At 44.5% G+C, this 6,221-nt stretch overlaps 1 pseudogene; it reads left to right on the forward strand.

Moving 5' to 3' along the window:
* The first annotated feature begins 1,132 nt into the window (after positions 1 to 1,132).
* On the forward strand, positions 1,133 to 1,249 carry LOC124723349 (annotated as a pseudogene).
* The last annotated feature ends 4,972 nt before the right edge of the window (positions 1,250 to 6,221 follow it).

The raw sequence follows: 6,221 nt of genomic DNA on the forward strand, positions 1-6,221 counted from the left end.
TAAACTGGGTTGCTGGACGGAGTCTGAACCGTTCTCGTGCTAAAATGGTTCAAATGGCTCTAAGCACTATGGTACTTAATATCTGAGGTCATCAGTCACCTAGAACTTAGAACTACTTAAACCTAACTAACCTAAGGACATCACACACATCCATGCCCGAGGCAGGATTCGAATCTACGACCGTAGCAGCAGCACGGTTCCGGACTGAAGCGCCTAGAACCGCTCGGCCACAGGGACCTCATGCTAAACCCAGCTTAGACGTCAAATGTGGAATGTCTAGGAAACCTGCTTTCTCGGATCGCTAGACAACATTCAAATAAATCGTATTAATGAGTTTTATTACGAAAAGCAAATGACAATACTTCACTTTGAGAAGCCGGCCAAGGGTGGCCGAGCGGTCTAGGCGCTACAGTCTGGAACCGCGTGACCACTACGGTCGCAGGTTCGAATCCTGCCTCGGGCATGGATGTGTGTGATGTCCTTAGGTTAGCTAGGTTTAAGTAGTTCTAAGTTCTGGGGACTGATGACCTCAGAAGTTAAGTCCCATAGTGCTCAGAGCCATTTGAGCCACTTTGAGAAATACACAAATGTGTCGCAAGCAAAGGGCGACATGCAAAATAATCAAGTTTCTTCAGTATAACAATTCCATGTTTGAGCTACATAGAATGTACAAGCAAAATAACGAGCGTTGTCGCTTCTTTCTAAGTCGCTAGTCTTGTGGCTACTCCTCAACTGGCCACGACCAGTCGGGCGCGGCGCTTATGTTCTCTTCACATATTAGCCGCTGCTGTCACCGTTGTCGTCCTGGAGAGGGGTTGGCTCGTATTCAGAGAATAGGGCATCATCGAAGGTAATAGCATTCAGTTTTTGACTGTCTACCTTTTTTGTTGAGAGCCAGAATATTCCACTGTGTCTTAAAGAACGAACGTGTGAGAGAATGCTCATGGTAAGTCGTTGCAACCTCGGATGCCATCAACCACATTCCCCGTAAGTCGCAACAACCAGTCACAATCCTGGACTTGCACTCATCACGGTCAAGCACTATCTGCGATAACAAACTTTCCTTACTTGATGGAAGGCCACGACAAAGGGCCACTTTTAGGCCATTTTCCAGAACGTCAAGGGGTTATCAGCCAACGGCCTTGCCGCAGTGGTAACACCGGTTCCCGTCAGATCGCCGAAGTTAAGCGCTGTCGGGCTGGGCTAGCACTTGGATGGGTGATATCCGGTCTGCCGAGCGCTGTTGGCAAGCGGGGCACTCATCCCTTGTGAGGCCAACTGAGGAGCTACTTGATTGAGAAGTAGCGGCTCCGGTCTCGAAAACTGATATAAGGCCGGGAGAGCGGTGTGCTGACCACATGCCCCTCCATGTCCGCATCCAGTGACGCCTGTGGTTGAGGATGACACGGCGGCCGGTCGGTACCGTTGGGCCTTCATGGCCTGTTCGGGAGGAGTTTAGTTTTTAGTTTAGAAGGAGTTATCAAGCACTACAGCCCACACTCACACACCGATGAGGGACAGTAGCTTTCCTACCACGCTATGATTTACATTTACAAAATCCTTAAGATATTTTTGTTGACCAATTGTTTCAAATCCTAGCAATGAGACCACAACACATAAGGACACTTGATCAGAAAAAAATTGTACCATGAGGAAATAAACTACGCTGGCTCCGAAGCATATCTATACTGATGTTCAAAACTCAAGGACGAAAGTAACCACCGTACGATGTGTTATTACCAAGTAACATGAGCTATCGAATATATTGTTTCCCTTTACTTATGTCTCCCGAGGAGATCACGAATGTAAAATTAGAGAGATTCGAGGGCGCACGGAGGCTTTCCGGCAGTCGTTCTTCCCGCGAACACTACTGGAACAGGAAAGGGAGGTAATGACAGTGGCATGTAAAGTGCCCTCCGCCACCCACCGTTGAGTGGCTTGTGGACTATAAATGTAGATGTAAATGTAGATGTAGACTCAATAAAAGTTGGACCCTACATGGAAAGGACTGCTGCAGTATAATACAGAAGGTAACTGAAAGAAATACGCAATGAGACGAACTAAAATGACACCTTTATTTAAAGACAATAATTACACTGAAGTCACCGCTATCTATCATGTTCCCCTGGACATTACGAATGACGCGGCATGGTTCTTAATAGGGGATGAGATCACCACAGGCAGAAATGCTTGCTCTGCAACGTGTTCCCATGCTGGCCACTAGGCTGGTAAGGAATTTTTGTGTTAGGGCGTTCCATTCCCCCACCATCGCGGCTAACAACAACTGAATGGTCGTTGGTGCGGATGGACGTGCTGCAATTCGTCTCGCCGGCCGCTGTGGTCGAGCGGTTCTAGGCACTTCAGTCCGGAACCGCGCGACTGCTACAGTCGCAGGTTCGAATCCTGCCTCGGGCATGGATGAGTGTGATGTCCTTAGGTTAGTTAGGTTTAAGTATTTCTAAGTTCTAGGGGACTGATGACCTCAGATGGTTCAAATGGCTCTGAGCACTATGGGACTTAACTTCTGAGGCCATCAGTCCCCTAGAACTTAGAACTACTTAAACCTAACTAACCTAAGGACATCACACACATCCATCCCCGAGGTAGGATTCGAACCTGCGACCGTAGCAGTCGCGCGGCTCCAGACTGTAGCGCCTAGAACCGCTCGGCCACTCCGGCCGGCTGACCTCAGATGTTAAGTCCCATAGTGCTAGAGCCATTTGAACCATTTTGAACGAATTCGTCTCCCTAACGCACCCCACACGAGCTCGATGAGATTTAAGGCGGGCGAACGGGCAGGGCAGTCCATTCGCCCACGATCTTCACATTCCAAGGGCTCCTCCACCTGTGCTGTTCGACGCGGTCTCGAACTGTCATTTATAAAAGTGAAAGCAAGGTCTAACCCTCCCCTGAAAATACACACATGGGGAAGATCTACAATGTCACAATAACGTTGACCGGTGAGTGTACGGTGATTAAGAATCTGGAGATCAACATTATGCCTCCCCACACCATAACAAAAATGGTTCTAATGGCTCTGAGCACTATGGGACTCAACTGCTGTGGTCGTAAGTCCCCTAGAACTTAGAACTACTTAAACCTAACTAACCTAAGGACACCACACACATCCATGCCCGAGGCAGGATTCGAACCTGCGACCGTAGCAGTACAGCATAACAGCTGGACCACCAAAACGATCGCGTTGGACAACGTTTCTGGGTGCATTACGTGTTGCCACCTCTCGCCATATAATGGGTGCATCCAGAATCTCTACTCAGACTGAATCTGCTCTCACCGGTAAAGAGCACGTGACTCTACTCCTCGTTGGGCCAGACACTATGCTGTTGGCACCATCGCAAACGATACCATCGATGTGCGGGTCTCAACAGAACAAAACTTACTGGTCGTCGGTCACAGAGATCACACCATGCAGTTGCAGTGCTACTGTGGAGAGTGAGATTGCGTGCCTTGCAGGCTTGCTAAACGTGGTTGCAACGAATCCCGCTGTTTGATGTGGGTCCCATCTTGCCTGTTGCGCAATTTAGCGTCATCTGCTGCTATAGTTGACAGTGGTCGACCACTTCCTCTCCTTAGGGCACCAGCGCTTGTGGTTCACAACACTCCCCATACACGTGAATAATGCTGTAGGCAATACCGAACTCCTGGGCTACACTCGTCACACTTCGTCCTTCTTCCGCGTTCCTGATGAACCTTCCCCAAGTGGAATCATCCATAAGTTGTCTCCGGGCTGTGTTCTAATGAAGAACGGCTCCGTAGCGCACCGCAACTACTCGATGATTCCTTCCACTGTCTCACGTTGCGGGGGGAGCATCATTGGAGTTGTAATCACGCTGATCTCACAACATGAGGCATCTAGTTTTCTGTGTGTGACTGGGATAGCTCTGGCAATATGCTCTCGCATTTTGATTCATTTCCGTCGAGTTCTTAATATATTATCTTACTTTATCTCTCTCGCTCTTAAGTTTACCAAAGCAGTGTATAAATAATTCATCGAGATAATAAAACACAGGCAGAAAATTTCAGTTTTACTTCTTGTTCTCTTGGAAACAAAACATGATATGCGTCAGTCAAAATCAGTTTTGGACAAAATAGTGTGCTGCTGACAGGAAAGTATAGGAAATCAGAAAGTTTAGATTTTTTCATTATTTAAGCAATTAAGAAACAGTGAGTTATCCCAAATAATGTGCGATACTAATCAATTGCCTATTTACGCTCCAAAATGAGTAACCGTATCCATGGGTAGAAAACTGAAAACAAACACATTAGACACAAAATTTAAATCGCGAACAGCTTTTAATATTCTCTTACTACATGCAAATATTCTTAGTGATAACAATTAATTATAGGAGTTACGACGTTGGTTTGCAATATTTCCGTTGGCAATATTTCACCCCTCTTCACAAGAACTGCTTTCCTTTGGAAGTTTTTATCTTAAATAAGACGGCTTACTACTCAGGGTTGTAGCAATGTTAGGATTTACTATCTGCGTAGCTATCATATGATACAGATGCTGCAGCACAGTGTTCATCCAGTCAGATACAGAAAATATTAATAAAATGGTCGAAATCTCAGAAGAATAAAGTGTGTGCGCTCATGACATTTCAGTATAAAAACAGAGTTTTTCTTTAATTTCAATACTAAGGCAAGGCGAAAGTTTCTACAGGTACCAGCAAAGACTGCATTTTCTTTCTTTGGTAGGAAACGCAGGCTGTTTTCCGAAAGAATGATATTATTTTTCTTCATAATCCATCTTCTTCTCACGTACATTTTTATCCATTTCATCTATTAAACTTTCGTCGTGTTCTCTAATTTTTATTTCACCAATTACATGGGAATTAATAGAGGAATCCTTCCAGTATCGCAGAAAATACCGGCCATAACCTTTTGGTGGATGAAATCGACTTCACCTTTTTGGTGCAACATAGTCTCCCACAAACTGATTTGGTTGTTGTATGTTTCCAGGCACGAAGTAGTGAGCCCATGACTAATTTATAGATACAAATCGACGAAAAAAATCAGAAGAATTTTGTTTAATACGGTTCTAACATTGCTGAGAAATTAGTTTTCTTGCTTGCTTGTGGTCACAATTCAACAAATGCGATATCCAACTCATACAAAAGAATTTCTATAGTGTCAGGTAATTGATGAAGCTTTAATTGCCTTACGTACAACTTTCCTCCAAGATTGCAGTTTTGAAAGTCATTCAAAATAATCATTTTCATGTTTAATTCAGTGGCCCATTTATCAGTTGCTGAAGGTGACGAAGAAGATCCCTTATAAACGTTCAAAACCTGTGTGTTAAATTCCATGTACCGTCAGTTATCCAAGACTAAGGACATTTTTGCAATGTTCCGTTCATCTTACTGCAAACGTTTCGTGAAATGTCGGAGATAATGTTCGTATTAATATACAGAATTGTATTAATGATCGTGTTAAAGAAAAAAGAAAAACGCAGCTTCAGCCTCACTGCATTGCTTACATGCTTAATATCTGGTTGTACGATAAAATGATCCACGAAAAATTTGAGAATGAGATTTAGGATCTCAAAATGGGTCATCTAAACAAAAAAACATCTTAACAGTGGCAGTGTAAAAATCAGTAACTGTCAGGCTAAATTTTTTCTCACTTTATTCATTTGAACGAAGTACACATAACGTAACTAATCCAGAAGATCGTATAATGAAAAATATTCCACAGATCAAGTTGACACTTGACCTACGCTACTGTACATGCCGTACTACCTCAGCGTGATACACAACGCTTTTCTTGTAGTGTTTACCAGTGGTATTCAATGAGTATCCTCGTGTCCTTGCCCCACTTACTGAACAGACGTGTAACGATAGGAGCTGCTCTTCTACGGACGACAGAAAGAATACTAGCATTTAACGCCCCGTCAACGATGAGGTTATTACAGAAACAGCACATGCCCAGTTAAGAGAACGAAATCGCCGGTATGCTTTACAAAGGAACTATTCTGGCCGGCCGAAGTGGCCGAGAGGTTCTAGGTGCTACAGTCTGGAACCACGCGACCGCTACGGTCGCAGGTTCGAATCCTGCCTCGGGCATGGATGTGTGTGATGTCCTTAGGTTAGTTAGGTTTAAGTAGTTCTAAGTTCTAGGAGACTGATGACCTCAGAAGTTAAGTCCCATAGTGCTCAGAACCATTTGAACCAATTTGAACTATTCTGGCATCACCTTAA

This window comes from Schistocerca piceifrons, chromosome X, assembly GCF_021461385.2.
Source record: "Schistocerca piceifrons isolate TAMUIC-IGC-003096 chromosome X, iqSchPice1.1, whole genome shotgun sequence".
NCBI lineage: Eukaryota > Metazoa > Arthropoda > Insecta > Orthoptera > Acrididae > Schistocerca > Schistocerca piceifrons.